General features: G+C 42.9%; 1 long non-coding RNA gene across 3 annotated transcripts; it reads right to left on the reverse strand.

The window, feature by feature from the left end:
• Window positions 1–1,771: 1,771 nt before the first annotated feature.
• On the reverse strand, window positions 1,772–24,241 carry LOC310680438. Of its 3 annotated transcripts, XR_014512756.1 has the most exons (7): window positions 23,795–24,241; window positions 19,099–19,268; window positions 16,637–16,746; window positions 15,490–15,597; window positions 10,543–10,664; window positions 9,419–10,106; window positions 1,772–2,934 (listed from the first exon to the last, which is right to left on the reverse strand). It is a non-coding gene; the product is annotated as an uncharacterized lncRNA (long non-coding RNA). The 3 variants fall into 3 exon arrangements; XR_014512758.1 differs by lacking the exons at window positions 19,099–19,268; window positions 23,795–24,241 and adding an exon at window positions 17,214–17,719; XR_014512757.1 differs by lacking the exons at window positions 9,419–10,106; window positions 19,099–19,268; window positions 23,795–24,241 and adding an exon at window positions 17,214–17,719.
• Window positions 24,242–27,438: the final 3,197 nt, after the last annotated feature.

A 27,438-nucleotide genomic window follows, 5' to 3' on the forward strand; every position in this document is an offset into this window, starting at 1 on the left:
GTTGGCAGGAGCAGGGTCCAAGCAACGGGAGCTCACCCCGTCACAGGGATTCGAACTGCCAACCTTCTGATCGGCAAGTCCTAGGCTCTGTGGTTTAACCCACAGTGCCACCCGCATCCCTTGGTAGCTGTGTATGACAGGGTAAAAGTAAGAATTCCTGACCGATAGTTAGGAAAACAAAATTTGTTTGGGTATTATTTATTTATTTATTTATTTATTTATTTATTTAATGTTTTAGTGGCTCAGTGCTTAAGGAGTCTTAATCAGGAAAAAGAACAGCAGAAGCCATGCAATAACCCATAAAAAACAAACCTAATAAAAGGCAGCATAAGCATATATTTGATAGACAGCAAAGTCTGAGGAAAGACTGCGTAGCTAGCAATGCCTCATAGGTAAATAAGGGGTTCTCATAGAATTATGGTAGACTCTAATTGGAAGAAAATATATTTCTGCCTTTCTCTGATATAAGAGAAGCAAAGTCTGTATACAAATGCTGCGTTTCTGTGGGTAAGTTTTCCCCTTTTTGGCTTTGTATCGGACCCTTATTTCCATGTATCTTGTTGTCTCTGGCTTAATCATCATTAGACTCTGGACTTGCTGGTTTAGGCAGCCCTCCCTCACCCTAAGCCCCCTCCCCAGATAAGTATTTCTGCCAAGATTAAAGCAATTAAGGAATCCCGAAACAGGGGGCAATAAAATGTCTGAAGAGAACAACCCTCATTAGCAGCAGGGCATGACTTTCTGGGCCAATACTCTCCGTCTAGTATATTATTGTGCAGTTTGGGGAGTTAATACAGTTGCAATAAGGTGCGTTTGAATCCACAGCATAAAGCATGCATGCCAAGTCCGCAAGCCAGCAGAGCGGTACAGTAATGACCGGGAGGCCCAATCTGAGGGATCCTGCTGAAGTAGTCCTTGTTTGAAATAATAGCTCAGTGTTGCAGGCACCATTATAATTAGACTTGGAAAAGCATCTGCATTCCTTCCAAATTTAGTCTGTGATTGTTTAAGGAAAATTAACTGGAGTTATTTCGAGTAACAATGTAACTCTGTACTAGAGGCAAGCCATTCTCAGCAAATACTCACTTTCGGCATAGCAGAGACTCAATTCTGGAGGCCTGCTAGCTGTGATTGGCTACATGAGTCATGTGGCATTATTTTGAATTCCCAGCATGGCCACTGCACACACTGTATACAGGTGAATGCTTATATCATGAAACATGGCAGCCTTTTGCCCTACACTGGCCTGCTCACTGACTCAAATAGATCTTTATCAATATCCCTAGTGCCCTATACTAGCCTGTCAACTCCTAGAAACTGTCAATTGCAGCTTATCTCAGTTTCTCATTTTTCCAATCTTAAAAGCACTTTTCCCATGTTACTGCAGCGGTTTACACTTCTTGTTGTTTAAAAAAGGAAATCCTCATGAAAATTTGTCAGCATTTTAGTGCAAATTTCTCCCACTACCCATTTTTGTATGCTTTTTTATTAGTAATATGCATATTTTTGCCAGTGCTACTCCCAAACATAATGCATTGCCTTTTTGTATGCTGTTTCCACTAATATATGCACTTCTGAACACATTTCACCCCAATATCTGTAGTTTTATACACAATATTTTGTTAGTGAACTTAATTGCAAAATTTGGATGTTTGTGAATTTCAAAGGATAGTTGTGTTTTAGGAACATATGAGGCAGTTAGAGTTGCAGCATAAGAATCCCTGATTTGGATCTTGGCTCTTGTGCAGAATGAAGGCTCCACACCACAAGAAAAGTTTCAAAGCTTTATTGAACTTAAAATAGTCCTGGAAAACTGTTACAAGATACAAAGTAACTCATTGCTTTTAATCAAGCAAGCAATGCGGTCCCATCTTCTTTTTAGTCCTTGATTTAGTACAAGAACTTTCTCATCTCCAGTCCCAGAGAAAGAAAGGGAGATCCTAAGCAAGATCCATCATTGCAGAGTGAAACCACTACTGTTTCTGTTGCAAGCTCCATTGCTGACAGAGACGCTGAAGTCTCAGGTTTCACCTTCCCGTTGTGAGAGATCTGAAGCTCAGGTTTCCAGGATGAGTCATTGATGAGCTTAAAGACTGAAACGGAAACATTCAACCTTTTCTGCCGCATTTGTCAGTGTGAAACCTCTCATGCCTAATACAAACTTTTCTACTTTGCAAATGCAAACCTTTACATAAGTTTTTTCCCCCCAAACCTCAGTGTATATAAACTTTACATATGAAACATTTCTTTAACAGAAGCTGCCTTATACAAAATCGAACTATCGGTCCATATAGCTCCATATTGTCCATACTGACTGGCAGTTTCTCTCCAGTGTTTCAAGCAGAGATGCTTTTCTAGCCCTTCCTGGAAATGCTGAGGATTGAACCTTGGCCTTGCTGCATGCAAAGCAGTGCTCTGCTGCTTAGCTACAGCGCTTCCTCAGTGATTTGAGTTCAGTAACTGGTTGCAGAAGTGCAAATTGTGTATTTTCTCATCAAAATGCAAACAGAATCAAGTTTCTCCCCCAACCCTGGCCTAAGTAAATGTGTTAGTCTCTCAGGTGCCACAAGATTCTTCACTGCTTTTGTTGCAAAAGACTAACACAGCTACCCATTCTGGGAAATATCCATACATAGGTGGGTTTTAAAAAGAAACATGTCACTATTCTCATCTTAACATAAGAGACACTACATATTTTGTATGCTAAGCTGGTGTGTGTCACAGTGGTGGGTTCTGTCCTCATCATCTGTGGTCAAGAACACTGTAATCTTCCACTCATTGACTTTCTCCTGGCACCCCATTATTTTGGGCACATGGTTAAAAATAGCATACGGCACTTCCCGGCCTGTGACTTGGTCTTCTGTGACAACCGCAGCCTTGGGTCAGTCCTCAGGGTGTCTTCTTCACCTCAGATGCTCTGTGCTTCTTTTCCACCTAAAGCAAGACAAACACATTTTAACACACGATGTTTTCTGTTGTGGCCTCGTGGTGGAAAAGATGTGGTGGAGGCAGGTCAGGGGGGGGCAGTAGGGAAGCTGTTTCCCATGTGTTCTCAAGAGTGACACCGCCATTTAAATATATACATAACTCGGGATTTCATCATTTATTCATAAGGCTATTTCTAATCTAATTCTTTGCATATTATCCAGGGGCAAGAGAAGTCACATAGCAAGGAGCGGGCCATTTCTGGCCCCCGCCTTTTCTTCTCAATACAGAATTGCCACATGGAGAACCACTGATTAATATGCAAAACACCGGCCGCAAATAGGTTCATAAATAAATGATAAACTATAGCGGCTGCTTTATTTACCTATGGACTTACAGACTGCGGAACCCTGATTAAATCAGAATTGCTGTTTGGAGCCGACTATGGGGCTTAACGGCAGTAATTCTCAAAGCGAAAGGTTGGCTTCCTTAGTGAGGTGCATGGAAGTTCCCCAGGATGCGCATGCTTTCCCCAATTTGCCCTCTGGCATGAGTGAACAAATGCAAAACAACCTCCTCAGTAGCAAATCCTTGAATACACATATGTCTGAGGTGGTTCCAGGGCCAGATGTTAGTTATAGCAAGCAACCTTTTAATGTTTGTTGGTTTGTTGCATTTATATCTCACCTCTACAATTCCCATCATCCCTGGTCCTGCTAGCTAGGGATGATGGGGTTGCAGTCCCAAAACATCTAGAGGGCCGAGTTTGCCCATGCCTGCTCTAAGGAGCTCAAGGTGGTGTACATGGTTTTCCCCACCCACCTTATTTATTTCCCACAACAACCCTATAAGGCTGTTAGGCTGAGAGACTGTGGTTAGTCTGAGAGACTGTGACTGTGGTCAGGCTGAGAGACTTTAACTGGCCGAACCTCACCTTTATGACTGAGTGGGGATCTGAACCCTGACCTTCTGGGTCTTAGTCCACCACTCTAACCACTACACCACACACTTAAATCATCTGCTTTCATTCTGAAGGGGGGATTTGTATTCGGAGACCATGGCAATCTCCAGCCAAGCATCACACAGATTTCTGCAAGTTACTTGCCCTGCAAAGGTATTGTTTACTGCACCCTGCCACAGTGGTGGCTTTCAGTGGGAAACTGGCGCATGCTCCCAGATTTGGGTTGGGAGCATATTCTGGATTGGGGCTCACAACTGTGCACCCCCCAAAAAAAACCCCTTCTGGCTTAGGCATGCCTTTTCAAAAGCCCTATTATCATCACATGTTGTTTTGCCCTCAGTAGTTTCTTTGCTGGGTGGTGGTGAAATTGGCAGGTCCACTCTGGCGAAGAGTGAATATTCCATTTTAGCTTTCTAATTTTTCCAACCTTAAGTTCATTTCTACACCAGTTTTCGAATTTTCTTCAAAAAGTCATCATGAACATGCCTCAGGATTTTAGCGCAAATTTCTCCTAATGGACACATTTTCATAAGCAGGTTCCCTCAATATACATATTTCTGTAAAACATTTTCTTGGCACAAAATGTAACGTGAGCAGCAGACTCATCACCTTCTTTAACTGATCTCCATAAGCTTTCAGACCCAAAGTTCAAAATGTTTCTGAGGGGATCTTGTTGGTTTAAAAATACATCCTGTTGGATGTTTCCTTGCCAAAAATTACAGTACTCTTCTTTGGGAATTGATTCAGAGACTGTGAGCCCTTCTCGCTTCCTTCAAATAAAGGGGAGGGAGGGAAACCCTTCGAGCATTTTTCATATGGCAAATCTGTGCTGCCAACTCAGGTTTCACAGCTGAACACTCCCAAGGTACTAGTTCTGCAATTCAGGGCTTGGCTGCTCTCCCTTGTGCATGATGGATAGCTATAAAATGAAGGCACTTTGAAAAGTACCAGCTGTCCAGGTACACGCTCTGGTTTAGGCTGGCTGAGCAATACTCCCTCTATCTTTGCACTTCTCTCTCTCTCTCCTTTTTAAACATATTGCACAATGAATTTGCAAGCTCAGGTGTATGCTGGAAAGTTTTCCATGAACGCTCAAGGAGTCCAATCTCTGTGTGGGAGCAGGGCTTTTTCTTCCTTAACCTCCACTGCCTCCATAGCAAGACTTCGCCTTCCTGCTTTCCAGATGTGTGGATTCAGTTCTCATTTACAGGTACAGTGGTACCTCAGGTTAAGTACTTAATTCGTTCCGGAGGTCCGTACTTAACCTGAAACTGTTCCTAACCTGAAGCATCACTTTAGCTAATGGGGGCCTCCCGCTGCCGGAGCACTGCTGGAGCACGATTTCTGTTCTCATCCTGAAGCAAAGTTCTTAACCCAAGGTACTATTTCTGGGTTAGTGGAGTCTGTAACCTGAAGCGTAAGTAACCTGAAGCGTATGTAACCCAAGGTACCACTGTACAGTGTCTTCAAATGTTTGCTCACCAAGCCAGGGTCTGTTGCAGTAATAATAATAATAATAATAATAATAATAATAATAATTTAAGAAGTAACTGCAAAATAAAGCTGTCAGGTTGCAATCCAGAGATTTCCCCTCTACCACCATTACTATACTGGATATATGGGTTATTCCTTCACTCCCATTCATGAAGCATTTTCACTTCCAGTAGGGAGGATGTTTTTCTTAAAATAAAAAATCCAGGTGCTGCTGGAGGATTCCCAAATCAGCCATCTTTGGTGTTTATTTACTTTTCCAATTCCTCCCCGCCTTTTAAATTTAGGCTTAAATGAAAATTTTAAATGAAAACTAAACTCTTTTTTAATTGTATTTTTTATTGTGTTACAACTATGTAAAGCAGCTTAATCAGTAGTTGTGGGGGTCTATGAAAACTGCTATATTATTAATAGTATCAGCACCATCAAATATATAAAATATTTGTGATGCTGCTCAGTTCATCTGATTTCACTAATCCAGAGTTCCAATTAAAAACAGTCGCTAGCCTAGGGCAATGATTCCCAGTACATTAGTACAATGGGGATATTTACAGCTCCGCTGAGAATAGTCCCCCAGCATTTGTTCTGTAAATGAACATTGACAGAAAGGTCTTGCCCTTACTTATGAGCATTGATGTGCCAATTTCTGGATTTACAGTTTCCAGTTATTGGGTAGGTTTTACAGCTTTACACAAACGTGTCCTGGGTAAGACGGGTTGCCCAGAGATCGGAGAGTTGTGCACCAAATATTTATGAAAGAGCAGAAAATGTATAATATTCTTATATTCGCTGATTCACTCAAACATATTAAGATGCCTATTCCTCTAGCTGCCACCAGTCCCAAGAGGGCTGAAAACCAAAGGATATTTGCATGCCAGGGGAGGGGCAGGGAAGAACAGGGACCAAAATCCAATTTATTCAAGGTGTATCTCTATGACGACCACAGTAAAATATCATGAGGTACATCTCATACTCATGGCAAGCATGCATCTGGAAGCTACTATAAACTGGAACCAATAAGTGAGCACAACACATGATAATATTCACCACAGTTATGCACCTTATCACAATATGTGAAGCAGTTTGGAGAACCACTGTTATGGATATTTTGAGACTGTAATCACAGTACATATAGCAGGAATTGTTATTAATAGTAATAATACACTTTAGCCATTTCTTCTCCCAAAGATGTCACGCAAGGCAGTGGAAGTTTAGGATCAGAGTTTTCCTTCTCCTAGATGGGCTACCTTCCCAGACTGATGAGCCCCATCTGCACTTACTGCAGTTGTAAGGGCCACACTTTTAATGTTTGGGGAGGGGAAAAGGTGCCAGCCCTGTGTACCCTTGAGCACCCCTAGACGATAGCACTGCCATCTACCCTCACCTGAAGGAGCGTCTCCACCCCCATCATGCAGTCTGGACATTGAGGTCCAGCTCTGAGGGCCTTCTGCCAGTTCCCTTCCTGAGAGAAGTGAGGTTGCAGGGAACCAGGCACAGGGCCTTCTTGGTAGTGGCGCCCACCTTGTGGAACGCCCTCCCATCAGATGTCAAGGAAATAAACAACTATCTGACTTTTAGAAGATACCTGTTTAGGGAAATTTTTAATGTTTTATGTTTTGTTGTGTTTTTAATATTCTGTTGGGAGCCGCCCAGAGTGGCTGGGGAAACCCAGCCAGATGGGCGGGGTATAAAATTAGCAGTCATAGTAGTATTCCCTCTACATCATGTGCAGAAAGCCCTTTCCTGACTTCTTGACTGTTGGACCCACTATTAGTCTTGTCCACTGAATGCACCAGTCTTTTGAAGAAGTGCAAAGCCTCTCAATCAACTAAGCAGGGAAAGTCTGTGTCTGAAAAAGGAATGCACAGCTTTCCAAACTCTGAGGGACCCCTCCTCTCTCACACACAAACACACAGGCGTATATACCCTAAATGGTATATTTAAGACCATTACCTCCTAATCCACACAGTTCCTTCCACATTCTCTTGACTTTTACAGACCTAGGTGTTATATTAATCACTGCCACCTAAAGGTATTTACAGCACCTCTACCTCAGTATATATTTACTACTGAGCTATATATTTAGCAGGAATGTTTTGTATGCTGGGAGTACTTACACCAGCTTGTGTGGTGGGATTTCGTTTTGTTTTTTTAAGTAGCCATATCAGTTATCTATTGAAAGCTGCATCAATTTCTCCCAAATGGCCCATTAAATCAGTTGCTGTGGAGAGACTTGCTTCTGAAGTGTCACTTCAGGAACGGTCCTTTTCTATGTCTGTATGTACTCACTACAGAGAAAAGAGTTTCGCCGGGGGTGGGTGGGTTATATTCTTCCCGACCGATACTCCATCTTGTCATATCATGAGGCAAAGCAGTAAACAACCTCAGCATGAAACCCTCATTGTTTTGTGTAAGTACAACAGAGATCTCCAATGCCCGTTTTCAGCTTTTGGCAGCCTTAAAAATAACACTCATGGCTTAATAACAAATGTTGTTTCATTTCAAATTCTGCTGCTAAGAGAGCTGTAGTGAACCAACCTGTAAGGTGTTCTTTGGGGACATTCGTCAGATACATTGAATAAGCAGCTTGGGCTTATTCAGGAGTGTTATGAGCCACAGAACTGAGCGGTGGTTTGTCCAGTATCGATGGCTGCCAATTCACAGGGAAATCGAGATCTGCTAGGAAAGCAACTCAACCCTAGCTGGCAGGGTGGGGAAAACAATATTTGTGTTCCTCTTAGGTAAATGCATGTAAAAAAATAATAACAATGGAGGGGAAAGAGAAAGAAGTCGGGTTGAAATTGACAGAGAGAGAGAAATGAATTTTAAGATTTTTCCCTGGTGGAAACTTGCATCCCCATATGCATCCGCACAATGGGCGCATTTGTAAATGAACACTGTATATTACGAAAGGCAGTGGGCTGAATAAATGCACAGGCTGAGCACGTCTTTTCCTTTCTCCACAAAACTTGGAACTGGGTAAATGTGAAGAACTAACCAATTTGGGCTGTTCGTTTGTTTTTCAAAAACAAAATGAAGAAAAGCTTTTTACCCCACTGTGTGTTGTTCTGCAACCAAAACATTTGACTTAAATCAAGTAGCACAGGGATAACCGATGAGATGCCTTCCATAATTCACATCTTCCCTGATCATGGGCCATGGTGGCTGGGGCTGATGGGACACACAGACACAAACAAACAAATCTGCTTCCTGCCCTCACTTAGAGGGAATATCACCTTCTCTCTGATGGGTGCCTCACACAAATGCATTGGGAGATTTCTAACCATCTCCTAATCCAAGGCTGGGGACCCTAAGACCTTCCAGATGTTGTCAGACTCTGAAATCCCATCAGTTCCAAACAGCATGTCCAATTGTCAGGGATTATGGGAGTTGAAGTCCAATTACATCTGGAGAGTCACAGTTTCCTCATCCCACTCCTAACCATTATCTCCTGCCATATGACCAATATTAGTTACGACCAATTTACCTAACAAAGGACTGATCCACTAGCATAATAAAGCATACACCGTTTTGCATCCAATCTTGCTTTAAGATCCTATAAAATGCTCAGGTATAAGGGCCACTTCTTACATTTCTTTTCCTGCCACTGGTATTAAAACATATGTCAGGAAAAAGAAATAGAGTGATAAAAAAAAATCCTGCTGTGTGGTGCAGGGGTGTCTAGTCCCAAAGACATAAATCCCACAAGAAAAAAGGCTTGTTTTAGTGTAAATCAGAAGTCTTGATTCCATTAAATGTATATGACTAGGGGACAGATACGCAAAATAAACGCAAGCCCCAGATATTCTGATGCACTTACGGTACATTGTGGAATCAAATAGCAGTCAAACAGCTTTTCATTTTGATTGCCCGGTGACCAAGTTAAATTCACCAGAGGATAGAGTCCCAGCATATGGCCTCTGGAGTCTTGCCACAAATCATTCAGTTCATAGTTATGCTTACTGACTACACAGGAGTGATTTTTCCTCCCACAATGCTATGTACAGTCTAGAATAAAAGCCTCACGCTGTACAGTCATACCTCATGTTACGTTTGCTTCAGGTTGCGCGTTTTCAGCTTGCATCCTGCGGTGACCCAGAAGTACCAGAATGGGTTACTTCTGGGTTTCACAGCTCGCACATGCACAGACGCTTAAAATTATGTCACGCGCATGCACAGAAGTAGTGAATCACAACTCACGCACGCACAGACGTGGGTTGCATTCTGCTCATATTGCAAGCGGCCTCCGGAACAGATCCCGTTCGCAACCAGAGGTACCACTGTAGTCACAAATAAGAGGGTCACTCCATTGTGAATATTTCCTTCTTGAGCTCTGTGGAAATGAATCAGCATGCCTCAAGGCTGAGTTCCGCCATGATGCTAATTCTGTAGAATGGCTGTAGCTCAGTGGTACAACATCTGCCTTGCATGCAGAAGGTCCCTGGTTTAATCCCCAGCATCTCCAGGTCTGGAAATGTCCCCTGTCTGAAACTGTGGAGAGCCGCTTCTAGTCGATGTAGGTCATATTGAACTAGGTAGACAGATATCTGACTTGGTGAAATGCATTTTCCTACACATAGATTTCTTCCAGCAATCTCCAGACCAGTGGACTCCAAGCTGCTTGGTTTGACTGCAGAAAGCACACCCACTGTTTCATTTGCCTATCCAGAGGCTGTTCTAAAGCACTGCAAGATCTAGCCTCAACGCCTAGTTCTGTGCTACTTTTCATCTGCAAGAGAAATATCAAAATGGCTGGTGCAATATTAAAAAATAGCAATATCCTATAAAAACAAACACCAATAAAACCAGTAAATTCATAACAATGACCAAGGACTTCAGCAACTGGTATTAATCAACAGCAAAGGTCACAGAAGGCATAGGTGAACAGGTGTGCGTTCAGCAGGTATGCCCACAGTTGGCACTTGCCTGATTTAATTAGGGAGAGGTATTCATCGGGAGGGAGATGGCCCAGGTCACGACAGTCTTGGATGGGGTGCTTCTGCTGATCATACCACCACCTACAGAATTCCATCTGGTGCTAATGCAGATGAAGGCCATCTCCCTCCCAATGAATACCTGATTTGCGTTCATCCTGATTTGCGTACGTGAAGGTTAGACCATATCCAGTCTTTAGTGAGCGTTTGTCATGCATTCATCCAAATTACCTTGTGGAGTGTTTATACATCTTTCCATTAGCTCTTTAATCCACTTTGACTACACAAACCCAAAGCTCCAGTATGCGCTTTAGTCTGTCCTCGCAAATAGTGACAAGCTGGCATAGGTGAATCTGATGTACAGAAGGAGGAAATAAATTCAATTTAGTTCACATGTGAAGGTGAACCTGCACAATTTTAATTTTCTGAAACAATGTGTGAACCAAATCACAGGAGCCCATCAAAGTTCACAATTCTCTGAATTTTGCAATGAAGTCCTCCTGATAATAATGTGTACAAAAACGCATAAACTGGTGTAAATTTTACAGTGAAAAGAATGTTTTAAAATGCATTGTACTATGGGAAATTGCTTTGCAAAAATTTGTAAATGAGGCAAAAAAGCACACAAAATTGTGTACATCAGGAGACATTCACACAAAATGTTGATGACTCTTCATAATTACTTTTTCTTTTTTAAAAAAAATCCATAAAATGGTATGTAAATGTAGATAATTGAAATTTCAATGGGGAAAATAAGGAACTGAGAGACACCCAAACTGACAAATTCACCCATATCTTCTTGGAGGTACAAGAGTGCTAAGGCATTGTGTGGGACAAAGTCAAAATTGAGGATGCCGAAGAAGAGGAGGAGGAGGAGGAGGAGGAGGAGGAGGAGTTTGTATTTGATACCCCACTTTATCACTACCGTAAGGAGCCTCAAAGCGGCTAACAATCTCCTATCCCCTTCCTCCCACACAACAAACACTCTGTGAGGTGAATGAGGCTGAGAGACTTCAGAGAAGTGTGACTAACCCAAGGTCACCCAGCAGCTGCATGTGGAGGAGCGGAGACGTGAACCTGGTTCACCAGATTATAAGTCTACCGCTCTTAACCACTACACCACACTGCTGAGATGGGAGGAATGGGGTTTTCCTTCCCCTGGAAAGACGTAGCCCACTCTCTCCACAAAATGTTCTGCACACCTCTGTACTTTGGATGATTTACAACAACCCTGACAGACAGGTTGCTATTATTTCCACTTTACAGATGGCAAACGGAAACTTCAAGATTGCAAGGAGCAATCAGATATCGAAATGTGAACACCTGTTCCAAGGTTTCGTGAGCCCATTTTAAATCTAAATAGGAGGGGGTGGGATGCTTTGAGAAATCAATGATAAAATAGCTGGATTATTTGTGATGGATTATTATAAAGTTCCTTCCCACACAACTAGCTCAATAAGGAGGCTACAACTAACCCATTTATTCTCCCTATGTGCGAGAAGAAGCCGCTGACCTGGTGCATTGACCTGTCCATGAATTTTCACAGTAGCTGACTTCATAAAGAAAAGATTGCACTGTACGCAGGAAAGAACTTGGATCACTTTTCTTCCAGTTTTTCCTGCTAGGCCAGGTGCCGCGTCCACCAAGCACTGCAAATGACTCCCCTTCCCCCACTCCAAACAAATAACTTTTTAATGCACCTGTCATTTCAAACGTCAGACCTGAGACAGGGTCAAGCTTGGAGCGAAATCAGCCTGCTCCTTCTTTGACCCACCATTCATCACTGCATTTATCCACAACACGGGCACCCCAGCTGGTTTCACAGGGGTGAAAACACACACACCACAATCCGAGCAGTTCTAGAAGGATCCCATTTCTCTATTTCACTGACTTTATTAATGGCGCTCTGTGGAAGCCAGCAGAGGTCCTGATGGACAGCTTTGCAGCAGCATTAACCCAGAGGAAAAAAGCTAGAAAATTCCAATGCTGATCAGGAGGCTGGAGGGTAAATATGGATTTGAACTGCTGAATGGATAAAGCTATTGTATGTGATTGCTGCCTTAAAATTCAGCTTAGTGGGGACATTCCGCAGAAGCCTGGTTTACATCTCTCCTCTTTGTATAAAATAAAGCAGCATAACATGGGAATGCATAGTGATCAACAGCCTTCCTGTCCTAACCCTCATTATGTAGGGCAAAGGGCTCTCATGCATAGTTGTGCTTAATTTCCCATTTGAAAAGCTCATAGGCTAACTTGTCAGGTATGAGGAACCTGTGACTCTCCAGATGTTGCTGGACTACAGCTCCTATTAGTCCTGACAGCTGCTTTTTCCTTAAAAAAGAAATGGGTAGTCATTACACATGCTTGATGATGGTGCGCAAGTAGAGCTATGCCTCCGTAACTCTCATTTTTCTTCTTTGTCTCTTACATGGCCCTTGTTCATGCCTTTACCTTATGAGAACCAAGACTTAATTAATTTCAGCCTTGGATCTGTTTGGAATACTCCAATTAGAAGTGTACAAATATGTTCAGAATATTAAACAAAAAACAATCCTACTCTTGCTAAACCACAATCCTGCTGTGATGTGATGATCATTACAATCCTTCATCAATTAATGCATGCAAAAGCCCCACTGAAATTAACGTAGTTTACGAATCTATCACTGTATTTAGGTTCTCCCCTAATAAACTATGTGCCAGCCGTGCTTGGTTGGCATAAAGTTTATTAAGAGAGAAATGAAACACAATGATAGATTTGCATGCTGGGTTAATTTCAATAATTTTGCATGCATTACTCCTTATTCATATGCATCCAGGAGAGCTAGAAACTTGCATTTGTATTTATTTTAAATGTGATGGTGTGGTGGAGCAGGACCTGGGGAGCAAGGGAGTACAGCTCCAGGATATGAGAGAGAGAGAGAGAGAGAGAGAGAGAGCAGGAGCAATGGCATCATCTGCCAGAGTACCATGGTAAGTGATGGCTTCCACTTGCTTTGGCAAATGAATGAGGTGATCACAAGGCCTTCAAATTGTAGTAAAGGCCGGGTCGAACTAGTACAGCAGAAGTCAGAGAATGAACACAGAAACCAAACAGAAGCTTTCCTTGGATGAGAATCCTCCTCCATGCTATCATTTTGAAGAATAATGTTTGTATTGTTGCCTCATTCAGTTGTCAGAACAAGGATGATCTGGCAGATGACATAATGACTTCTGACATCATCACGCCAACAGATGATATCATCACAGCTGAGGGGGGACCTGAGAGCTGCCCTGCATTACAGCTACTATTATTTATTATTATTGTATTTGCTAATTAAATATTTCTCAAAAAATATAACCCTATAGATTAAAAGAGGCCACAATAACCTTTGAGTTGAAGGCCAAAGCATCCGGGGGGGGGGGGGAGTATTGCCTGTCACTTAAAACTAAACAAAGATGGTGTCTGGCAAGTCTCCCTGGGGAGTGCATGCCACTAGTGTAACTTGTCTTGTTCCAAAATATTTATTACCTCCTTTTCTCAGGGAGGTACCAACTGTGTTTGTTTTGAGGAAGGAGGGAGCAAATTCAGATTTCAAAAAGTCCTCCCGGCTCTGCCCCCTTGCTCTGCCTGAGGATATGGCCTCAACACTGAATAAAAAGAAAGCAGTAGAAATGAGAAATGAGTGTGGAGGGTTGTGAAATAAACCATAAAGAAATCTCAGTCCTGGTTGTTCTAAAAGGTAAAGGTAGCCCTGCCCGTACGGGCCAGTCTTGACAGACTCTAGGGTTGTGCGCCCATCTCACTCAAAGAGGCCAAGGGCCAGTGCTGTCCGAAGACACTTCCGGGTCACGTGGCCAGCGTGACATCGCTGCTCTGGCGAGCCAGAGCCGCACACGGAAACGCCGTTTACCTTCCCACTAGTAAGCGGTCCCTATTTATCTACTTGCACCCGAGAGTGCTTTCGAACTGCTAGGTTGGCAGGCGCTGGGACCGAACAGCGGGAGCGCACCCCGCCGCGGGGATTCGAACTGCCGACCTTTCGATCGGCAAGCCCTAGGCACTGAGGCTTTAACCCACAGCGCCACCTGCGTCCCCTGGTTGTTCTGCCACCTGTCAAATCTGATGGGCCCTATCTATGACGGAACAATAACAATATATTTTTGTAAAAGACACTGTTAGTATACATCAGCCTTTTTCAACTTTGGCTCCCTATATAGCACTGAACTACAATTCCCATTATCCCTGGCCATTGACCATGCTACTTAAATATTATTGGAGTCCAACAACATAACGGGACCCAGCATTGAAAAATGCTGGAACACTTGTATAGATCTTTGTTTTCTTTTCATTGTAAGCTCCCACACTCCTTTCTAACTGCCAGCAAACTCCAGGATGGAAAAGGGGTCCGCTGTATCTTCCCACCATGTTTTCTCCATTGCACATAAAGTTTCAATTGTTTTAGCCTCCTAAAAAGCACCCAAGCTCTGATGCTCACTCTAGCAAGGAGCTTGTGGCAGACAATGCCAGTCAGAGTTGAAGATGCTAAGTTAGATGGACCAATAGCATGGTTGCGTATAAGGCAGCATTATACATGCCATTCAGAGCAGTGGGAAATCTTTTGGGAAATCTGTGTATTTTCTAACCATACATACTAGTAAACTTTGTAGCAAATCTCACAAAAAGAATAAGTCACTGACTGAGAGTAGCCCTTAACCCCTCAAAGGTGTCCACAGCTATAAGCATTCTTTCGCCATTTTCCTTTTTAGCTGTACGTACCACATTAGTAGCCTCAATACAAATCACTTGTTTCAATGGAAATTCAGCTCCAATTCATTTGGTCTTTACAGCTATTTTGTTGTTGTTTGGTGCATTTGTGTGTGTGTGTGTTTTCGCTTCTGTGCTTTTCCTCCATGCTCAAGTTGACAGCTATTTTATCACCCCAAGCAAGAATGCTGAGCCTGTTGTGAAGGCAAAACATTTGGAGAAGGGAAGGGAGCATGCACAGAGCAGAAGGAAATGGAGAAAGGGCTACAAACAAGCTTCATAAAAAAATATGCCGACTCTCCCATTTAGGGCACAAAGCACCTGCACCTCTGCCCCCAGCAGTGCTGCCTGCAGACACTCCTATTGTTTTCATTGCTAGTTGTGACTTGATCATTAATAAATTACCTTTTCCCCCTCTCATTGGCTCTACCTACCAGGGGAGCAGGCAGGTGCACCATGCTAACAATTAGTCTTTGGTAATGCATGCTTGGCAAGAAAAGTTGTCCTCGAGCTGCAGAGTTTACCAACTGGATCTTGCTTCCCTAGAAGTAATTAAAGGAGAATTTTTGCAAGGTGGGACCTCGACATCACACAACAGCCAAAAAAAGTGAAGCCATGTGCCCAAAAAATCTCTTAACTTAGCATTCTTGTTTAAAACCAAACCTGGTCATGCAAATGTGCTCACTGTGAATTCAGCTGTTCTCTGGAAGCTCCTTTCTTCCCCCCAGAGTGGCAATTTTCCCATCGAAGGACTAGAAAAATTGTAGCATATAATGGGAAAAGAAAACGAAAAACTCCTTTTTGATTAACAAGGCTTTCCCTGAGGTGTGACCCAGTCCTTTATGAAATATGAATTGTACATTTGTAGGGATGGATTTACAGTGGTGCCTCGCAAGATGAAAAGAATCCATTCCGCGAGTCTCTTCGTCTAGTGGTTTTTTCGTCTTGCGAAGCAAGCCCATTAGCGGCTTAGCGGATTAGCGCTATTAGCGGTTTAGCGGCTATTAGCGGCTATTAAAGGTTTAAGGGATTAGCGGATTAGCTGCTAAAAGGCTATTAGCAGCTTAGTGCCTTAGAAAAAGGGGGTGGGGAGCGGAAAAAAACCCCAGGAATCGCAAGACATTTTCGTCTTGCGAAGCAAGCCCATAGAGAAATTTGTCCTGCGAAGCGCATTGAAAAACGGAAAACCCTTTCGTCTAGCGGGTTTTCCGTCTTGCGAGGCATTCGTCTTGCGGGGCACCACTGTATTGGGTTGGATTCACCATCACACCAATATGAATATGCCATCTGTACAATTCATTTCAGTTTCCTCCCCACTTGTGCTGCCAAGGGGGTTCTCCAGAACCTCCCCAGAGCTAATTTCGGAGGTACAAGAGCAAAGCCCTTTTGTACAAGCCAATGTCCTTGCGCAATCCTTCCACTGGTTGGGCTCTTTAGATGAATCTTGCTTTTTAATATTGTTTTTAATCTTGTTGGGAACTGAGAATTGGTTTCTAAAACTGTAAAAGTAATAAACAGAGGCAACTGCAATCCTAACTCCACTTATCTGGTTGTCAAGCCCATGAATTCAATCAGACTTACCTCTGAGTAGACATGGTTAGGAGCATGCTGTGAACCCAAATGTCACCGGTTTGGTTCTTGCCTCTACCATGAATTTGGCAAGCCATGATCATTCCGTCTCAATAGTCCATCTGTAAAATGAGAATAATAAATAAATCCTTACAGGCCCATTGTAAGGATTACTGAGATGTGTGAAATGGGTTTAACTGCACTAGACAAATGGCTGTTATTATTAGTTCCATAATACCTTTATCTGAAGGCCTAACCGTGTAAAGACTCACTTCCTGGGTAGGATCATAACATTTTAAACTAAAAGAAGGTTTTGGAGTAAAAGGCACATAGTCACCATCAGAGATCCCAATGAAATTTTCATCCAATATCTAATAAAAACATGGGGGCTTTTTTGCTCCTCTTTGCCTCACTGTATTGTGTAAGTTATCATCTGTATCAAAGAATCTGACCAGGATAAGACTTGGGGGAAAGAGAAGCCCTTGATTTCCTTTCTATTTTTTAAAAACCCAGGGTAAAAGTAAAGTATGATTGAGGCAGACACATGTAAAACACCAAAGTCCTGAAGATTCTCCTGGCCCTTACTTACAACAGACTGTAGGAAGAGGTTCAATAGTCACAGCAAGATACGTAGGTTTATGGATGAAGTCATGCGGTTGGGGATCAAAGGTGGTGTGCAGCTGCTACAGAGCACAGTAGGGACCGGGAGAGGTTGGGCATTGGAGATTAATTTCTTGGATGGTTAGAGCCAAGGTTTAATAGCAGCCTAGGAGAGAACCGTGATTGAGTTCACTGCTAGCGGAACCTACATTTCAGGTCACACAAAAGCTGGAGGAGGTGGGGAGGGGAAAGCGTTTTCTGTGCGTCTCTTGCAAAACCAAAGTCTAATGGCTTAACAATACAGTGCATCAAGAAGACTTATAGCAGCCGCTACTAGTGAGCTACGTGCTGCTGTGTTGGGGTAGGGGGTAGAAGCCAGAGAACAGAACCTTGTGTACCTGGCACTTACCATTTAACTAAGAATAAATATCCAAGACCAGAATAATGCACAGAGGCAAGAAAGAGTGCACAAGGTGTAAAATTGCATAGGTTAATAAAACAAAGAACAATTTAGAACATGCCTAGTACCGGTAAATAGAGAAGGACCCATTTTTAAGGTGGAGAGGATTTCAAAGAAGGTCTTTCTTTCTCTCCTTCCTTTCTTTCTTCCTTCCTTTCTTTCCCCAGGAGATACTGCATATCTTTGCCTATAGAACCATTGGCAAATAAAGGGAAAACAATGTCCAGGAAGGGTGAGGGAACAGAACAGGAGCCAGAATGAAAGCCATTGCAACTCACTCACCCAAATGATTATTCACAATGAAAAAGGACATCATGTCATGGGTGCTTTCATTTTTTTTGGGGGGGTATGACTTCAGGGTAAATTACCTGGAAGTGGAATGTTCTGGAAGCCGAGGCAAATTTCCACAGGGATCGCTATGTCAGTTGCAGCAAAACCAACAAATTTTACAGACTAACACATTTTATAATGGCATTGACTTTCATGGACTAGAGACCATTTCATCAGATGCACAGGGTATGACCCTCAGTTACCTCCCGTGTGTGTGTGCATAAAGGCCTGAGTCACGTGGCACAGTCTGTGAGAATTCAGTTAGCGTTTAAATGTATGCCAAATGAACCTTCGCAGCAGCCGTACGAATCTGGTGATAAGACAACCATCTTAGCATTGATGAGAAAAGGGACAATACAATTAGAGCATAAATGCATATGAAACAAGCACAGTGACCCTTCACTGGAGTAGCAATCGGCGATACAACAGAATCATTCCCATCACTGCCAGGTAAATACCTTTAGCATAGTGCAACAGGAAGCCGTTGTTGCAATTCAGTCCTAAATAAATGGTTTTAAGTTCCTTTGTTCCAGGTTGTCCCTCTTAAAATCAAGGCATGGTATTTATATCACTCAAAATGAAGTACTGGTTCTGTTTACTGGAGCAAGTTTTAAAGGACTCATAACCTCACTGTCAATAACAGCAGTTCCTCAGCCAAAATGCATTACTGTATTAGTTATGGCCATATACTTTAGGACCGGTGTTAGCTCAGGCATAGGCAAACTCGCCCTCCATATGTTTTTGGGACTACAATTCCCACCATCCCTGACCACTGGTCCTGTTAGCAAGGGATCGTGGGAGTTGTAGTCCCAAAACATCTGGGGGGCTGAGTTTGCCTATGCCTGTGTTAGCTCATAACTATCTTCACTGATGGAGTAAGGAAGCAGAAATGAGCAGGCTATTATATACACAACCAAAGTAACAGCAGCATACCCCCAGAGGCTATTGGTTGCTTATAGAAGAGCTTCCTCCTGCATTGCAGGGGGTTGGACTAGATGACCCCCTTCCAGCTCTAAGATTCTATGATTGACATCTACATTGACAATCCTAAGTGTACAAGAAGGAATTTGCACAGATTGTTTACCCTGAAAACTAGGGACCAGTTCCTTTTGCACAGACACTAGTTTCTCTTGTGTACATGATATGACTGGCTATTCATCCTGCATCCATCATGGCTTTTTCTTCCAAAACTGTTTTTCCAAAGACTGCCCGCCTTTTGCCCAGAATAGCTGTTGAACCTGTGCTCCTTCCTCCCTGCAAAAAAAAAAAAAAAAAAGACTTAAAAAATGTGGCACATTGGGATGTAACTCAATGGCACAAGCAACAGCAACCTATATTTCTTTAGGGTGCCAACATTCAGATGCCAAAGTGCCTCCTAGGATTGGACTACCACTTGCACTGTAATTAAATTGAATCTACTCTTTGGCTAGGCTTTGTCCCTGAACAATACTACCATTTGAGAAATACATTCTCAGGGCACTCATACATCACCCGAGCAAACTCTGTGTCCATGATGTATTGGTGTAATGCATCACCAGAGTGCACTCTCGCTCTAAGGATGTATGGGCATCGTAGATCATGGAGGTGAGACAGAGTCATGATCTACTACTCAGAAGATGGCACCAGTCACGACTAGGCTGGGCAGGGCTCAAGAGGAGGTAGGTTGGCATCTGAAACAATAGTTCTGATGCAACACAAGCTTAACTCTGCTGTATTTATTTATTCTGGGTCACCAAGGGCATGTCTGCAAGGGAGTTCTCCTGCTCACAGTTCAGTTTTATAGTACCAAGACTGGAAATCTGGCATAAGTTATTTAGGACGGGTATGAAATAAGAGAGTGCTCTGAAGCCTTTGCCCACTAAACTATCCATGTAGGTCCAGAAACTGACTTCCTTCTCCCACTGTCTCAGGTCCCCACTTGCAATTCTGTATTTTCAGCTTCTCAGTGCTTTTTTCGGGATGGGGGGGACCTCAAGGGTACACAGTCCTGGCACCCTTCCCTAAAGAAGTTAAAAGTATGGCACTTTCTGTAACAGCTTCGTGGTGAGTATAGCCACCATTTTCCCCCCTATTGAAAATAGCACTGCAGGTTCTATATTCTACAATTCTCATGCAATTCTGTAATTCTGTGTTTGAGTTTTAGTGCATGAAAAGTTCCACATTTCAAATTGAGAACATAGGAACATCGGATGCTTATACTAAGTAAGATAGTTGGCCCATCTGGCTCAGTATTGTTTCCAATGACTATCAGAAGCTCTCTGGGGTTTCAGGCAAGAGTCTCCCAACTCGACGAGGAAAGGCAGGAGATTGAAAATGGCTCTTCTGCCGCAAAACAGATGCAAAGCAGATACCTAGCATGGTGCACTGTCCCTTCCAGGCTTTTCAGAGATGGGTGTCTTTCTGGTCATTCATTTTTGCTGCTCCCCAAAGGGTTCACTAGCCCAACCCTGAAAACTATTTCACTGGTGGAACTCTTGCAGCTTCATGGATCCGGGAGGAGGGAGTCAGGTTCAGAGGTCAATTTCACACACCCCCTTGGGAAACCAAACTTCTTGCTTTCATAACTTGCAGCATGCATAGCTGGTGCAGGCTGGTTTCTACTATGATGCGGGGAGTTAGGAAGGAAGTGAATTTCTCCTAAAGTTTAGGTGTGCCAAGTGTGTCCCCCTCTGTTGTGCGTGGATGCTTGCCTGTCTACTTTGGCTGTGTATGTGTGTCTGTGGCAGGAGTGTGTGCATGCAGCCCTTGAGGGAAGTGGTCCCTCAAGGTAGTCCTTGAGGAAAGGAAGTTAACCACCTCTTCCCTAAACCCAAAATTCTCGTGTATATCTGATGGGATTTGCTGAGCCCACACATGCATACATACATACATACATACATACATACAGTGGTACCTCGGGTTGCAGGCGCTTCAGGTTGCAGACACTTCAGGTTGCAGACGCTCCTGGTTACAGACTCCGCTAACCCAGAAATAGTACCTCGGGTTAAGAACTTTGCTTCAGGATGAGAACAGAAATTGTGTGGCAGCTGCATGGTGGCAGCGGGAAGCACCTCAGGCTAAGAACAGTTTCAGGTTAAGAACGGACCTCCAGAACGAATTAAGTTCTTAACCCGAGGCACCGCTGTACATACACATGCCGTCTCTTGTGGCCTATTTCTGCAGCCACCAGACCTGTACTTCTTTTTTTTTATTAATTTATTGAGTACAGATACAGAAAGTGATAAAATTGTTGTGTGAGTCAATCAGTTTAATTAATTTAGAAACCTCCAATTAACTGATTTGTGGTGCAACACACACAAAGTCACGGACTTGATTCATCTTACCAGAACAAGATGTTTCCTCCCACCAGCCATGGATCTACATGGCCCATATTTTTAAGTATTCTACTTCCCAAAATGTGAAAGTGATACTTATCTTGGGGGGGGGGGGACATCCATACCCCAGAAATTCTTCTACATAAAACTGCATTTTTTCCATTTCTCTCTCTCTCTCACTCTCATTCTCTCTTTCTCTTTCTCTTTCTCTCTCTTATCATCAACATCATTAATTCCTGATGGAAAATATATATTTCCCCTATAGAGGAATGGGGGTGGGTGGGTAGGGGGTTTGGTCTTCTATTATTTTTGTGCAGGGGGTTAAAAAAAGGTTTGATTTTGCAGTTTAGCATGTTGAGGCCTCGAAGTGCTCACTGTCGGAGGGTGCTGATTACCCAGCTCCATTCATCAAAGTGTCACTTTTCTGACAGCCGCTAATAAATATACTGCCAGAACCCCTCACACCTGGCAGCCATGGCACACTGCAACACGCCGCTAACCTAATTTGCTAATTGCTGCTTTCCCCATTAATTTTAGTCCTGTCTTGTTTGGTGTTGACATGGAGAAAAAGAAATAAGATGGGGGGAAGCAAGAAAATATATGGGATATTTATTTTTGTCCAGATTTTTTGTTTTTTGTTTTTACCATTTGAAAACTTATGGTTAAAACAAATTCTCATTCCTATGTCTAGGCATAGCCCCAAACCAGGTTTTTGTTGCCAAAGCCTGGCCCTAAAATATAATGAAGGGAGCTCTTCTATCATGTGCAGAGTGCTTTCTCCCTCACCATGAGTGAGCCAGAATCAACTCTCTTGTTTGTGATTAGAAGGAAGAGCTATTAAGACACAGGGTGTGGTTTCTAGGCAACATAAAGCCCCAACACTGCTCTTTTTAAATATTAAGAACTGTGCTTAATTAAGACCAGAGCTCTAAACACACTTACTAGGGAGTAAAGAGCACTCTACATACTCTCTAGTGTGTTTGGAATTATAGTCTTAGTGTCCCACTAAGCCAGGTGGCCCACCATCAAAGAAAAAACAGCCCTCTATCTGAATAGCTAATGGAGGACAGTTCTCTGTTTGAAGGCATCCTCTATTTTAAGAGCTGGAAACCAGGGGCCAACAGGCACACAGGTCACCTTGGACTCAGCTACATCTACATTGACAAAGAAAAAACGCTTTATATACGTCATTTATGCATTATAACACTGTGACACCAGAGGGCGCTGTGGAGTTCTGTTTTTGCTTACTCGATTTCTCATACAAAGTTTGCAATCCATTTAACCGAAGCACTTCTTTGATGTGTCTAGCCCTTGTCACTGTCTCCCCCACGATCATGTAACACATTTTATTTCTGCTTAAATTATAGCAATCATTTCTAAATTTGCATTTGATGAGCATAAGGAAATATACAAATATATAACCCTTCTTTCGTCCTCTCTTTTTCTTTTTTTCTTTTTTTTTTTGCAGTGGTGAAGTGGCTAATGCAGAAATAAACCCCACTGAATATACTGGGACTGAGTAAACCTGTGTAGGGTTGCCCTGCATATTTGGATTGTTTCTATCAGTCAATTCTGTAACTCATACATTGATCAAGCAGATGAGGATGCATTCTGGAAGCTAGTGATGGCCAAAGTTAACTGGGCATGATACATGCAGTTCCCATCTGAGCTTTTAGCCAGGTTTACTGGACATGGTTATAGGTCAAATGCTAAACTGGTCCAAATTTAAACTTTGCAATACTTTTGGAGTGCTTTGCCTCTACACGTTTTTGGAGTAGGGTGGGATGGGAATGCATTGTCTAAAGCAGGGGTCAGCAAATTTTTTCAGCAGAGGTCTGGTCCACTCTCCCTCAGACCTTGTGGGGGGCCTTACTATATTTGGGGGGAGGGGGAAATGAACGAATTCCTATGCCCCGCAAATAACCCAGAGATGCATTTTAAATAAAAGGACACATTCTACTCATGTAAAAACACGCTGATTCTCGGACTGTTCACAGGCCAGATTTAGAAGGCAATTGGGCCAGATCCGGCCCCCGGGCCTTAGTTTGCCTTCCCATGGTCTAATGTATACATGACCATAATAGCAACCCAAAATCAGAGCCATGCTCCCCCAAACTCCCTTTTACTGCTTGGTTGTGACTTCAGGTAAGATCCACTACCAGTTTTGATGGTACTTGGAGGGGGGCTAACAACATCCTCCACTCCCCCCACAAAATGTGTCTAATGCAAAACAGCCTTTTTTAATCTGTGCCAATTCACAGAAGTGTTTTTACTATCATTTTACTGCAACATCATATAATAACCAGGCAGGGAAAGACCATATTAGAATAAAATTTCACAAAGTTGTAAAGAGTATTCAGGACAGTTTGCAAAGTGCTTCCCCCCCCCCCATTTGAACAATCTCACTCTGAACATCAACTTTCCCAGGCCAATAGAAGCTTCCCTTCTACCTGGTTTGACTCTCACCTGTGCAAAGCTGGTAACAGCAAACATCGCCTGGATTCCTGTTCTCAATGAGTCATTGCTGCAATAGGTTTCTTGCTTTGGAGACCTGGCAGCTCGTACATGTTGAGTCAGCTTGAAACTGCTGCCAGGCTAGAAAAGGCCACAAACATCTGCTCTTCCTTATTATCTTGACCCTTGACACAAAGGGTTGCTGCTCTATCAGCTTCTCTCCTGAAGACCACTGGGTGCTCCAAATGAAAACACACCAAAGAGTTTCAGGGCTCCTCAGCAGCCTTGCGGTAAGCGCCTTTTGTTCAAAGCTCAGAGCTGTTAATTAAAGACTGGTGATTAATGATTAAGCTCCATGTGGTTTCTAACTTGGGCTCAAAAAGTCCTACCGCTGCTGACTTTGCTTAAGGCTTCTGGGTTGAATTCTGCTGCACACACAGCTATTTATATACAAGTCCATCAGAGTTGTAAAAGACGAAGAGTCTCTTTTGCATAAAGGGAGAGAAAAATCACCCTGCACCAGCAAGTGTGGAGGTCATCTCTTCAGACAAAGTAAACAAGATGTCCAGCTGTCACAGACAAAGCTACAGCAAGGCGAGTCATTATTCACAGCCCATTTACACACCAGATCTTCTGGCTGTAAACTATGAAGATTAAACAGTGAGAGAAAAAGTGCTCTACTCTTTTGGGAAGGGCGTGTGGAAAAAGTAATGAGGATAGGTCATCAATTCACAGATGGAGCATCCAAGGATGGATACAGAGATAGTAAGGTGGACCAATACAGAAATGGAGAGATGAACCAAAATATGACTGCCCAGTAAAATTCCCAAGCCTTGCTTTAGTGTAATTTATTGTAAGTTAAGCCATTTAAGTTCCTTAACTTACAATAGACGTTCACTATTAGAAGGCAGAAAGGAGGAACAAACTAGAATGTTCAGATTTCTCTGGTCTCTTTGATGTTTGAAGGCCACCTAATTTTGTTAAAGTGGAAACAAATGAGAGATACGCTACCTCTCAAAGCACTAGAACTGGTGAAACCAGTTATGGACTCGAGATGTTGTGGACTCCATTGCCCATTAACAGCATCCAACATGGCCAGTAGTCTGGGATGATGGGAGGTGAAGTCCAGCAACATCTTGAGGGCCACAAATAGCCAATACTCTAGACCAAGGTTGGGTAGTCTGGATCTCCAGGTCTTCATCTCCCATCATCCCAGCCTACTGGCCATGCTAGATGGGGCTGATCAGATTCCAACAACATTGGATGATCAAAAATAGCCAATACTCTAGACCAGGGGTTGGCAAATTCAAGCCCCCTTTCCCAAGAGTTAATTATCTGGCTTCTAGAAACTGGTGAACAATATTCTTCTGTTATTTCCCCCTCTATGACATGATGATGGCCCAGGACCACAGGTGCTTTGTTTATTATATGTACAATTTGGACACAACTGAAAATTAAAATGGTAACCTGTATCCTTCATTAATCTAGTCCAACTTTACCTTGAAAAACATCTCTTTCCATTGCTTTGACAACAAGTGACACGGGGTTTGTCTCATCAAAATGCCATCATGTCTAAGCAGAGGCACTGCCTGAATCAGAGTGAAAATGAGTAATGATCACAATTATGGGCCATATAACAGTCCAATAAAATCTAATTAAAATGATCCACATCCCATCTGCCAGCAGCATATAAGCAAAACCAGTCATTTGGGAAGAAGGGGGAGAAAGTAAATATTGTCATGGTTGTTTTTAAAATATTTCATCGTGAAAATCTTATTTGCATTTTAGTTACCCTTAAAACTGTTCCTCCAAAGATTCCCAGTGACTTTTCTGTAGATCATATACACCAGGAATGGTGTGAAAAAATGGATTCTATTTGATGAGAAAGATTGGACTACAAGACCATAGTTGGCAGAACTCAATCTCCATGTATGTTTTTCACCCTAGAATCATAGAATCATAGAGTTGGAAGAGACCACAAGGGCCATCGAGTCCAACCCCCTGCTAAGCAGGAAACACCATCAGAGCACTCCTGACATGTGGTTGTCAAGCCTCTGCTTAAAGACCTCCAAAGAAGGAGACTCCACCACACTCCTTGGCAGCAAATTCCACTGTCGAACAGCTCTTACTGTCAGGAAGTTCTTCCTAATGTTTAGGTGGAATCTTCTTTCTTGTAGTTTGGATCCATTGCTCTGTGTCCGCTTCTCTGGAGCAGCAGAAAACAACCTTTCTCCCTCCTCTATGTGACATCCTTTTATATATTTGAACATGGCTATCATATCACCCCTTAACTTCCTCTTCTCCAGGCTAAACATGCCTCTTCACCCTCTTGATATTCAGAAAAAATCCTAAAGAGAACTTTTATGTATGGGACTGGATGCCAGTGTAGCAGGAACCATGATGGGTAAGGAATGATATTGCCTTAATTCTGTTCTCATTATAGACGGGAGTACCAGTTAGCACCCACTGATATCGCCTTACAGGAAGGGCACAACTAAAAGGAATCCCCAGTTCAGAACCAAAGAAGAGCCGACCTAGTCCAGCATCCCAGATGCCCATGGGAAGCCCGCAAGCAGTGCCTGAGTGCAACAGCACTCTCCCCTCTTGTGATTCCCAGCATCTGGCATGCGGAGGGATACTGCCCCCAGTGGTGGAGGTAGGACATAGCCATCATAGCAAGTATAGCCTTATTGACCGTGGATTTTCTAATCCTCCTTTAAAGCCATCCAAGTTCTCTTTCTTCTGAGAAGAGACAAGCTGCAACAGACAACAAGCATTCTGGAGTCTTCTCGCTGAATTGATAGGACTGCCCAGAATTCAGTTGCAAATATCAGTGCTCTTTAAAGCACAACTTGTGGTGGTTCTCTCCACACAGTGGACTGTTTGCATTCATGGGCTTCCCATGAGGATGATGGCCCTTTGTCGTGCAGATCTAACCAATAAAAGGGTCTGTAGCATCAAGGGGGAATTGTTTCAGCCACACATTGAACTGATGCGCGTCAAAAGCACACTGGAAGGAGACAGCTGTTGTGGGGGGAGTGATTTAAAGCAGCCATCACATGGCGGACATATTGTGTGCACACACACACAAAATCAAAACAACAACAACATTTGTTCCCTTTCTCTGGAGGAAAGGCTCTTGGCACGTGTTCAGAGGAACTCATTCTAAGATCAGATCCCAGGATTTTTGACAGCTGAAGTTGACAAATAAATGCAATATTTTCCTTTCTAATCTTGTCCCAATTGAAACAATATTTTTAAACACACATAAGGGAAATGATTTTCTTTGTTGTGGCATGCAGAATTTACCAACACCTCCAACTTTTATTGAACAAGCTTTGTTTAGTTATATTCTAACTCAGCACGCTGTTCCTCCTTTTTCATGAAGCTTCTTGTCCTCAATGTGGATGTCACACTCTGCACAAGGCATTATGCCCAGGAGCCAAAGAACTGTGAAACTAGTTCCTGCCAGCCTCCCAGGAAATATGAAACAAAACACCCCCTAACTCCTACAAACACACACACACACACACAATTTGTTTAGGGGGCTCCCAACCCTGCAGAGCAGAACTGGAGGGAATGGGAGGGCACATAAAAGAGGAGAGGTAGAGTAAGTTCTGTTGCGTGAACAGAAGTCATTGCATCAGCCGAAGTCG

Source organism: Podarcis tiliguerta, assembly GCF_965153285.1.
Source record: "Podarcis tiliguerta genome assembly, chromosome: 6".
Taxonomy (NCBI): domain Eukaryota; kingdom Metazoa; phylum Chordata; class Lepidosauria; order Squamata; family Lacertidae; genus Podarcis; species Podarcis tiliguerta.